Genomic DNA, 12,555 nt, shown 5'->3' with positions numbered 1-12,555 from the left:
CACGGTTTCTTAACTTGTATTCTGGACAGTACAGTTGAAGTTTTCAAGCCTCATTAAGAGCGAGGTACTGCTGTTCGTGATTTTAAAAAACATGAGAAAAGTTGTGTTTTACATGAAAGTAAATTCTCTTGATAATCTTAAGATTATTAAAAGATTTCTCTTTTATTGTAAGTTTAGTTATAACAAAACAGTTAACGAAATTTTTTGATGCATTTACTGTAACTCTTCAAACCTATTCTTTTAACATATCTCAGCAGTGTTTTGAAATAACTAAAAAATCTATTATTAGAAATTGAAAACAAAATTGATATATATCACACGGAATGGTACACTATTGCTCTTAGTTTGACCAAAAGTATTAATATCCAAGAAGAGACACTTTGATTGTATAATGTCCAGGTTTACCGGGATAATTACCCAACAAATGCAGTTGATGACTATGACTCAGCATCACTTCTCCATTAATTGAACATCTTATTAATGAGCTAGATAATAGGTTTCCAGAAGATGGTGTGTTTGTTTATAAAGGTCTAGCAGCAGTTCCTATTTTTAATATTCCAGACTTTTTGGATTACTAGTACCTAGCAAAGTACAAGGAGGACAGTAAGCTTCATCTTCTTCACTAGAATAAGCTAACGAAGAAAACTGGCTGAGTCATTCACTTAATGATATTTTTGTATTAAAAGATATTGGAAGCACAATTATAGAATTAGGACGAAATACTTTGTTTACCATATCTAACAAAATTGTATCGTCTTAGCCAGCAGTTAAAAGTTTACCACGGGCAAGATACGTTAAAACATCATATAAAGAATTTGAGTCTTGATATAAAGGAATATTTACTGAGATGGAATCTAATATTTCAAATATTTTAGAGGGAAACTTTTTCAAACAATTCAATCGAAATTAGAAGCCTCAATACTCGGGGCGTAGTGATAAGGCAAATATTGTCTTCTTTTAGCACCGGTCATGTAGATTTTATTTATATAACACGGCATTGTATTCTTTTTTTATTGACGAAATAAAAAAATAAATAAATACATTAGCCGTTTTTAAAGACGATTTGCTTAAAAGAGAGCTAAACTGTGCAGACAATTACCATCTTCGGATGACCTTATATAAAACAAAATTATGTTAAAACAAGCTTACGGAAATACAAAATACCATTAACTTTTAAGTAATAGTTTAATTAACTTTAACACATTAACTTTAGTAATTCTTGTCAGGTCAGGTTATCCTGCTACTGGTAACATATAACCCAGTACAACCTGCTTCATGTCCTTCTGCCTTGTAGGATACGCCTTTTTAGGCAAAGGCTAGGAGATGCCAACTCCGATTTAAAACACCCCCTGCCTTGGGGCTCTTGGTTGAGTAAAGGCTAGAGATGGTGTCTCGATAAAAATACTCATCTTGGGCAGATGTTAAATGCACCCAGCTACTGTCTTGTAGAAGGCCTCCTAGGCAAAGACTTAAGGGGTAAACAGATTCTATCTGTTGACCAGCCTCGCACCCCTTCTTCATCTATTAGGCTGGCGCAGCTGTATTTTTAATACATTGTTTCCAGTTTAGGATGTTGAATGCTGGATCTTCTTGACTCAATGCATGGGTTTGCTTGTGTCACTGCTTTTATGATTAGTCAACTCATTCTATTATTTCCTTATGAGGGTACAGCTCTAAAACTCAGTTTTATGGTTCCGAGGCCGGCTGGTAGTCAGGTTTCCCGAACTCTGTGGTAGCTCTCAGAGAGGCTGATTCCATCAACAGCTGAAAAATATCAAAATATTAACAGTGCCATATTGCGCATGGATGGTGTCCCTGTTTGTACTTTTGGTGTGCATTGCGGAGGCCACATTTGGAGCCCTTTGTTACGGCTTAGGGTTTATTAGTAGTAATGAGGCAATTGCTTGGGCTATTAATCGGTGTTCTGAGTACTATCTATGCTTTGAGTCAAGTTCTTCAATCTAATTTAAAAATGAATAAAGTACCAAAAACTATAAAACACAAAAAACCATCATCATCACCAAGTTCTCTAAACCTATCATTCACTAATATTCGTGGTCTTCGAAGTAACTTTTCTTCTGTTGAGTCTTATCTCTTGCAAAGTTCACCAGACCTACTTGCTCTTTGTGAGACTAATTTGAGTTCGGCTGTCTCATCTTGTGATCTTAGTGTTGATGGTTATCTTCCTCTGATTCGTAAAGACTCCAATAGTCACATGCTTGGCCTGGGCATTTACATTCGTAAGAATTCACCTGTTTGTTGTGAAACTAGGTTTGAATCCACAGACTATACTTTCATGTGCTTTCGTTTAGCACCACTTCACTTTATTGCCTTTTTCTTTGTTCTATATCGCTCTCCTTCATCTCAAGACTGCACTCTTTTTGATGTTATTTCTGATCATATTGACCAAGCCCTCTCTCTTTATCCATCAGCTAATATAGTTATTGTCGGTGACTTTAATGCTCACCACTCTGAATGGCTTGGCTCGAGTGTCAGTGACTCTGCAGGCATTAAAGCCCACAACTTTTGCCTTTCTCAATCCCTAACTCAAATAGTCAACTTTCCAACTCGCTTTCCTGACAACCCTAATCATTTACCTTCTCTACTCGACTTATGTCTTGTTTCTGATCCTAGTCAGTGCTCAGTTTCTCCACATTCACCCTTAGGTGCTTCTGATCACAGTTTGATCTCTTTAAAACTAATATCTCATTCTTCTTCATCACCTGAATACCCCTATTATCAAACCTCTTACAACTACAGTAAAGCTGACTGGGATTCTTTCCGTGATTTTCTTCGTGATGGCCCTTGGGTAGAAATCTTTCAACTTCCTGTCGACAAATGTGCTTCTTACATAACTTCGTGGATTCAGGCTGGCATGGAATCTTTTATTCCCTCTCGACAATTCCAGGTCAAGCCTTACTCTCCTCCATGGTTTTCCTCACACTGTGCTGCTGTGATTGCCAATTGAAACCGTTACTTCCATATTTATCAGCAAAACAATTCTCCAGAAAACAGACGTCTGTTTATTACTGCTAGAAACAACTGTAAAAAGGTTTTGTCTAACGCCAAAACCCGCTATTCTCAGGTCATGAAATCTCGTATCTCATCTCAAAAATTAGGCTCTCGTGACTTCTGGAGAATCTTTAATAATATCAATAGTAAGGGCAAATCTATAATTCCACCTCTCTTGTATGGTTCAGACTTTGTCACCTCACCTATAGACAAAGCCGAACTGTTTGCTAAAAACTTTTCATCAATATCATCTCTTGATTCCACTAATTGCGTTCTACCTGATATTGCCAACAAACAGGTTGATCCATTGCTTGACATTCATATCACTCCAGCATCTGTATCTAAAGTGATTTCCTGCCTAGACTCTTCTACAGCTTGTGGCCCAGACAACATACCTGTTATTGTCTTGCAGAAGTGTTCTCCGGAGCTGTCGTCTATACTCTCAAAACTATTCAACAAGTGCTTATCAGAGTCTTGTTTTCCAGCCTGCTGGAAAGCCGCATCTGTTATCCCTATCTTCAAAAATTCTGGGGAGCGATCTGATTCGTCTAACTACCGTCCCATAAGTCTTCTTCCTATCATAAGCAAGGTTTTTGAATCTTTAATTAACAAACACTTAATTTCTCATTTTGAATCTAATAACTTACTTTCTGACCATCAATATGGATTTCGATCTTCTCGTTCTACAGCTGATTTGCTAACAGTAATAACTGACAGGTTTTATCGTGCATTAGATGAAGGTGGAGAGGTTAAGGCCATCGCTCTTGACATTTCAAAAGCGTTTGATAAAGTTTGGCATGCTGGTCTTCTCCATAAGCTTTCTTCTTATGGTGTATCCGGCAACATCTTTAAGATCATTGAATCCTTCCTTTCCGATCGTAGCATAAAAGTTGTCCTCGATGGACAACACTCTTCTTCTTATTCTGTAACTTCAGGGGTTCCTCCAGGTTCTATCCTTGGCCCTATAATCTTTTTAATTTACATTAACGATCTTCCAGATATTCTCACATCTAAGGTGGCATTGTTTGCTGATGATACTATCATTTATTCTTGTCGTGATAAGAAACCAACACCCTCTGATTGTTTGGAGGGGGCATTTGAGCTTGAAAAGGATCTCACTTCTGCTACAGCATGGGGCTCACAGTGACTGGTGAACTTTAATTTAGATAAAACTCAATTTTTTTCAGCCAATCGTTATCGCAATAATTTAGATCTTCCTATATTTATGAACGGTGATGTACTCGATGAGTCACCTACTCTTCATCTGATAGGATAAAATCTTTCTTGGAAACCATATATCAAATCGGTTGCAAAATTAGCATCTGCTAAGGTTGCATCTCTTTATCGAGCTCGCCACTTTCTTACTCTGGATTCTATCCTCTATCTCTATAAATCTCAAATCCGGCCTTATATGGAATACTGTTGCCATATCTGGGGCAAATCTTCTAATGATGCCCTTTCTCTTTTAGACAAGGTGCAAAAACGCATTGTAAACATAGTTGGACCTGCTTTTGCAGCCAACCTTCAACCATTATCTCATCGTCGTAATGTTGCTTCTCTTTCTCTTTTCTACAAATACTATAATGGGCACTGCTCTAAAGAGCTAGCGTCTCTTGTGCCATCTACTAAAATTCATTCTCGTGTTACTCGTCATTCAATTCATCTCACTCAATTTTCTCTTCATTTCAATTTTCTCTTCATTTCAATTTTCAATTCTTCTCACTCAATTTTCTCACATTCAATTCACTCGTCATTCAAGTGTCATCCTTTTTCTGTGACTGTTCCTAAGTGCTCCAAAAACGCTTATTCGTCTAGTTTTTTTCCTCAAACATCAGTTCTTTGGAATTCGCTTCCTTCATCTTGCTTTCCTGATTCATTTAATTTGCAATCTTTTAAATCGTGCGGTAGGGTGTAGTAGTAAAGTGCTCGCTTCATAGGCGAGAGGTTCCGAGTTCGATCGATTAATCGATTAATCCGAGTTCGATCGTTAAATCGATTCATATAATTTGCAATCTTTTAAATATGCGGTAGTGGTGTAGTGGTAAAGCGCTTGCTTCATAGGCGAGAGGTTCGGAGTTCGATCCCCACCACGTCCCTGGTAGTACCGCGCTCAACTTGTTTCTCCGCGCAGCGGCCTTGTTCCCTAAGGTTCGTGTTTCGGAGATATAGAGTTGAGAGAGGGTTAAAACCACTATTAAGTAGCCTCCTCATCTGTAGTGGCCTTCTCGGCCTTGAGGAGGTGAATAACAAAAAAAAAAAAAAAAAAAAAAAATCGTCCGTCAATCGTTGTCTTGCTCTACAATCTTCATCTTTTCTCTTACAGTAACTTCCAACTTTAATTAGTGGCTGCTTGCAGCCTTGTTGGAAGCGAAGATGTTTAAAAAAAAAAATAATAAAAAAAAAATAAGGTTTTATCTTAAAGCAACCTATATACCATAATCTTTACAATCTTCTTGCTTTGGGATAAAACAATCCATTTCAGAATTTTCAAAAGACTGACTATATTGCTGCGCTGGAGACTTTTTATTTAAAATGTTTAACTCTTCAGTTAACTAATTTTTCTATTTGCTAATATTTGGCAAATGTCTGGCCTTAATTGCATTTAAGTCTAAAAAATTCACTTTTGTTTTAAAATTTATTTTACTAGCTAAGTTTTACGACAAAAATTACGAGCGGATCTGATATCTGATCTGATCGTATATCAGAATTTTGTAAATTTTGAACGATTTGGAGCAACTGGTGCAATTGCTCTAAACTTTCTACAAGACTGATTGGCTGTAAAAACATTCTCTATCTTTTTAAAACATTTTTGTATTTATTTGCGGAAGGTTGTAGCAACTGTCACAATTGTTATTTTAATAAGGGGCCATCCATAAAGTACGTACGCAGGTATGGGGGGGAGGGGGTTACCAAAAAGCGTAAGAATGCGTACAAGGGGTGGGAGGGGGGTGTTTAAGACAGTGAGTACGTACGCGGTTTGACTATCTCTCCTATAAAAAATCAGTATTATATTTTCTTTTTCTAAATTCGGTCACAACTCTTTTTTATATCTCTTAAAAAATAATAAGAGAAAAAAGAAATCGAGAGATAATTGTTCCAAATGTTTTTTATTTTTTGATTGGAAGCGAGATGAGAAGCAAAAAGAGGTTAAATAAAAGCATTTTATTTTTAATTACACAACGTGGTTCATTTCTCTTAAATGAATTTAATATTTTTATTTTTAAATTTAATAAAAAATAAGCTAATATTATGATAAAATTGCTTTTAAGATTGGGGTTTTTTTAACCCTGATGGGGTTTAGTTCATTAAATGAATTTAACCCCCCCCCCCCTTTTTTTTTAATGAGTTTTAAGAATTTAAAAAAGGGTTTTAAGGCAAAAATACGTTTCTCTTAAAAAAACGATGACTATAATTGTAAAAAATAGTTATTTTAATGCAGATAGAAATCAATACTTTTTATTATGCAAGCAAGAGCAATTAATTTGAGTTAACAACAAAACGATAACAATAAAAACTTTTTCATTCTATTCGAAAACTGAAAACACCAAATTAGAAAGAAAAAAATATATATTTATTATTACCAAGATGCCGCACGGATTTGTAGAGAATGAGAAAAAATATCTTTAATTCATTGAGTTGTATAAAAAAGTGTATTCAACGCTTGAAAAACAAAAGCAAAATCTAAAATTGGACAGGTAAGATAATTTAATTGTATATAATTTCTTTATTAAACATTTCGTTTTATAATGTCTAACTATCAGGTTTCTAGTAGATATCAAGAGATATATTAAACAGCGCTTAATTGTGCGTATAGAAAAGCGTCTTGGCGAATTAAACATTTTTCAGACAGAAATTTTCATAATCTTTTTGTCAACAATTTCTAGTTTAAATGAGAATTTGCGTACTTTTTGTTTTGCAACATCAGCCAAAGTTCGCAAAACCTTAAGTATAGAAGTTTTTATAATGAAATCAAAGATTTTTAGAAATTTTGTTTTTAGATCGATTCGTGAATCGGCTCGTCAAAGAAAACGAAGACAAAAACTTAAAAAGAGTATCAAAACTGTGTGTCAGAACAACCCTGAAGCGTCAAGTGCCTTGAAACAGTTTATTCGAAACCATCCTGGACGACCGCGTCTTGAAGTTGATCAACCAGAGCTTTTACCTACAATTATAAAAATTGTGCAAAACTCATCGGCAGCTGACAAACGTCGAAGAACAACCTGCCTTCGTAGCGTCTCCACTTTGGATGACCTTCAGACAGAGTTGACAAAAATAGGCTTTATCTTGAGTAGGAGTGGTTTGTACCTTCGTCTTTTACCACAATGTGGAAACACTTCTGAAGAAAAAAAAACATGTCAACACGGTTCCAGTGAAGCTATTACGTCCAGAAAACTCAATGCGAAAAAAAAACAACGATAGAATGTTTGCAAAGTCATTTATTGATGACATGTTTGAGGTTTGCAAACTATTTGGACCAAAAGCTGTGCTTTTCATTTCCAACGATGATAAAGCCAGGGTTCCATTGGGTCTTGCTGCAGCAAGCCTTCAGGAGCCGTTGCTCCTAATAACTGATGCGCGTGATTAGAAAAAGACCTGTACTCACCTTATGTGATAACATCTGATTAAATAATTTGTTTTCTTTGTTTTCCATCTTCTTATATTTGCATCTGTTTCTGCATTACCTTGTTCATACATTAACTCATTAGATGCAAAGGTGAAAGCGAAGTTGCTTTAAACAAGTAATCTACAAAGTTTTGAACAACATTAAATGTCATTTTAGAATGCACACAGAAAAATTAAAACAATTTTTAAAAATGTAATAGTTACCACATAACCACACAACGTTATAGTGGAGATTTTATATCATGATTTTCCTTACTCATGGTGAGATTTTCACCTTGAGGCTCCTTTTGCTGAGGAAACATTCACCACGGCTAAGGAGCCTCATCTACCCCTAATTATATATTATATAAAAAAATAATAAAACTAAAAGTATGTATAATAAAGTATTGTCAAAATAGGTTACCAATAAATACCGAGTGCTGAAAATTCAACTCAGAATCAAGTTGCATTCTCCAACAAGATATGAACTAAATTTAATTCTTGCTACAGGTTGCGATCACAAAAGAAGACGAAGAGAGGGAAAAGTGAATTTTCTCAAACTTTAAAAGTTAAAAGGTTATTGGGTCTTACTACAGAATGATATTCCTAGGCAATAACATAACAATACCATAGGGTCTTCCAAGTCAATAATATTTTATGCAGAACTTATGATTTGTCATGTAGCTTAATAAATTTAATATTAAATAAGTTACAATAACTTATTTATTATTAAATTAATTTCATCGACAAATTTGACAGTCTAAAATAATATACAATAGGGTAGAAAAAAAAGTATACCTTGTACTAGGGTTTGAGCTTTTGCGTGTTGCAATATGAGTATTATCTGCGATAACTTTACACGATTTTGAACTAAGCTTTGTAATATATTTATTAAACCTAAATTGATAAAACTTAGATATAAGATAATATAATATGTTTAGATAAAATATTATATATGTGAGATTTTATTTTTGTCAAAAATGCATTGCGACGTTATAAGATATCTTATACCCTAATACTTTTTTTATTAATTATTATAAAACTACAATGGAAAATAATTATATTATTATAAAAGTAAAATAAAAAGTAATTACAATAATGAATATATAAACTACATATTTCATATGATCATTATATTTAAAAAATCCGGAAAATTGTTTGCGGAAAATATCCTGAAAAAATTAAGAATATTTTTACCCTCATTTTTCCCCTTAATTTTGCATTCAGTCAAGTTATTTCTCAATTTTTTAAAAAAAATTTTTAATTTTTGTATAAATGATGACTAAAACAACATAAAAACAAATAGATGACAACAATATATAACTTGCATGTATGGAAAACTTTTCAGATATTTGGAAAAAGATAAATTAAAAAAAAAAAATGAGGTATTCCGGGAATATCCCAAATAAGATAATCTCTGAAACTAAATTATAAAAAAATAGTAAATAAAATAAAGAATATCTTTCCAAGTTTCTAATCACAGGTTTTTATTGAGAATAAAAAAAGTTCCGAAAGACGCGATATTTTGGCACGTAACTTTCACGTAAAATAGTAACCTGGACGAAGTCACCTAAAATACACGTGATTGAAACGTGAATAAGACGTTGCGTGCGTACTGGGGGTCGTCAGTTAAAAAAGATGAATATTAAATTTATAAAACGTGAAAAGACTTCAAAATACACTATAGAACAACAAATAAAGGCAAAGAAAAGAAGCAGGAAACTAGTTAACCAACTCTTTAACACAAAATCGCATCAAGTCATCGATGACGAAAAATACTTTTGTTTTGCAGGGGACAACATGCCTGAAAATTCTGGATACTACACAAACAACAAAAAGACATGCCCAGAAAGTGCTCGTTTTATAGGAAAAGAGAAGTTTCCAAAAAAATTAATAATGTGGTTAGCCCATATCTGACCGTGGTATGTCCGAGCCATTGTTTCGAACTTCCAAGGCATTCAATTCATCAATCTATATTTTTTCTAAGTGCCGAATACTTATCAACTATAAGTATATATGAACAGTAGAGATCTAATAAAGTCGAGTTTAAATTTAATAATTTTTTTCAAGTTTAATAAAATCTTTTCATTTTTTGTGAATATCAGATTATAATTTCTACTTTAACTTTTTATTAAGATAAAAAAATGAAAAAGAGATACACTTAAATTAAGCAGTGAAAAAAGACTGATGCATGCGTATCGATGGCGACGCCCTAGATCTGCCCCTTCAATGGAACTAGAAATAATAATCCATTCTTCAACCATAAAATATGAAAATTTACAATAATATTTTATAAACTCACATAAATAAGGTTAGGTGTCACTCTTATATTTAAAAACTAGTCAATGGAGTAACACCTGAAAAAAAAACTATAAATAAAACATAGAAAAAATTTAAAATAAAATAAAGAGAGAAGAAAAATAAATAAATAAAATAAAGCACTAATAAATAAAGATAATATTATTAATTGCAATAATAAAATAATAATAATAATGTGAATAAAAAAACACTACAAACAGTAATTATAACATGATAACTTTACTAAAAATTATAATTAATTATAATAATTATAGTTAAAATAATTATTGTAAAGTTTACAACTATGATAGAAATTATTAAAATAAACATAACATTAGCAAAAATTAAAACAATAACTATAAAGCTTTTACTACATTGTAATAGTTAACACATTAATTATATTATTTATATTATTTATTAATAATTATATTAATAATCATATTAATTAATAAATAGCTAACATTAGGCCGTATACTTAAAGTATACGGCCTAATAATTCCACATTTTTGCCGAAAAAATAGAAGGCCATCAAAAAAATAAAAAATCTATAAAATCAAAACCAACAAACAAATAAAAAACATTTTTAATCTTGCAACTAATTTTTGTTCAGCAAGAGAAAAAATTGTTCATTAACTTTCAATTAAAAAAAAGAAATGTTTTTTTTTTTTTTTTTAATTAAAATTTCTATTTAATAAAAATTGACTCTGCCCAAAGAATGTAATATTGTTAATATATTTTGTTATTTCACATTATTAAAAACATCTTATGTTAACTTTATATTTATATTTATACTTATATAATTTAACTCTAAAAAAAGATAACACTATAAACTAACTATAATATCCACACAATTTTTATCAGTAATTACTTTTTTTTTAATATTAAAAAATATATTAGTTATACCCAACAAGCACAATCAACGTTGACATTTATGGTTAAAAAATGGTTGATTTTTGGTTAAAATGGAAACGCAAATCAACGTTGAAAACAAACCAAAAATCAACGTTAGATTAACGTTAATTTAGCGTCGATTCAACCAACTTATATACGAGTTTATAAACCTTAAAAATACAGCTTTTTGCGCCATGACTCTTGTAATCCAAAAAAACATTAATTTTTTTTACAATGTTTTGTTGTTGTGAGCAAGAAATGAAACAATAGTTCTTCATAAACTTATTATAGCTGTCATAGCACAATATCTTATGCTAATGTGCACATCTTGTTTTCAATTGTTACAGCTTTCACTTATTATTATTATTAGTTAATTTTATACTATAATATTAACTGTTGTTATAATATTTTTATAGTAAATAATCTGCCCTGTACCATTTTTTTAACGCATGTAACTAAATTATAGAAATTGAAAAGCAATTATTGAAAGCAAATAAAACCAAAAAAATAATTTATACATTTTTAGAACAAAAACTTATACAATTAAAATTATTTTCTAAACAATCTTGATAAAATCATGATATCGTTATCTTCATCATCAATATCAAATTCTTATGTATTTTTACCGCCTTCTGTCATCAGACTCATTTTGATTTGATGCACGTTTTCCACGATCCAATCAATATGGTACAAACTTCAAACAATCTAAATTATATCTCTGTGCATTGTGTCTTTTTATTTAAGAACATCGGGTAACTGCATCTAAATAAAAATATCTTTAAAGTAAGGTACATAAAGTAAGGTAAATTTGTACATTTTACAATTATTATTATACTTCACATTGTTCACAAGCGAATGTGAACATTAAGTGATCAATAGTGGGAGAAAAAACTCATTACTGATCCGTGCCTAATTTACTTCATTATTGACCAAGATATCAACCTTTTTAGATAAAGATACATTAACCATCAACATCATACATCAACGCATATACACACACATAACACAAACTTTGGAGGCAATTAACCATTGCTTAAGTCAAACATTCGTTTAGTCAAACCGTTTTCCTTGGTCCCCTGGAGGGTCAAGATATCTGTCGTTAACTGTATTTATATATACATTTATGTATATATATGTATATATACATCCATATACATATATATATATATATATATTGTATATATATATATATATATATACTACTGTGATCAAAAAGTAAGGTGAATTTTTTTATAAAATGAAAAATCTTTATTTATTCTTCCAAATCTGTATCGTCCCCCTCAAAATAATCCCCCCCGGCCCCAATGCACTTTTGCCAACGTTTTTTCCAGTCTTCGAAGCATGCCGAAAAGTCCTTGGTAGGGATAGCCTTCAATGCGCGTGCCGATTCACGTTGGATCTCTTCAATGGACTCAAAACGATTTCCCCGGAGTGGTCTCTTGAGCTTTGGGAACAGCCAGAAGGCGCATTATCGTGGTGCAAAATCCAAGAGTTATTGGCCCATAATTCCGGTCTCTTTTTGCGAATAGCTTCACGCAAACGTCGCATAACGCTTAAATAATATTCCTTGTTGACAGTTTGGCCAGTTGGAAGGAATTCGTAGTGCACGACACCACAATAATCAAATAATCATAATTCCGGTCTCTTTTTGCGAATAGCTTCACGCAAACGTCGCATAACGCTTAAATAATATTTCTTGTTGACAGTTTGGCCAGTTGGAAGGAATTCGTAGTGCACGACACCACAATAATC

The sequence above is a fragment of the Hydra vulgaris genome, chromosome 07 (assembly GCF_038396675.1).
Source record: "Hydra vulgaris chromosome 07, alternate assembly HydraT2T_AEP".
Lineage (NCBI taxonomy): Eukaryota > Metazoa > Cnidaria > Hydrozoa > Anthoathecata > Hydridae > Hydra > Hydra vulgaris.
This window is presented reverse-complemented; position numbering follows the sequence as displayed.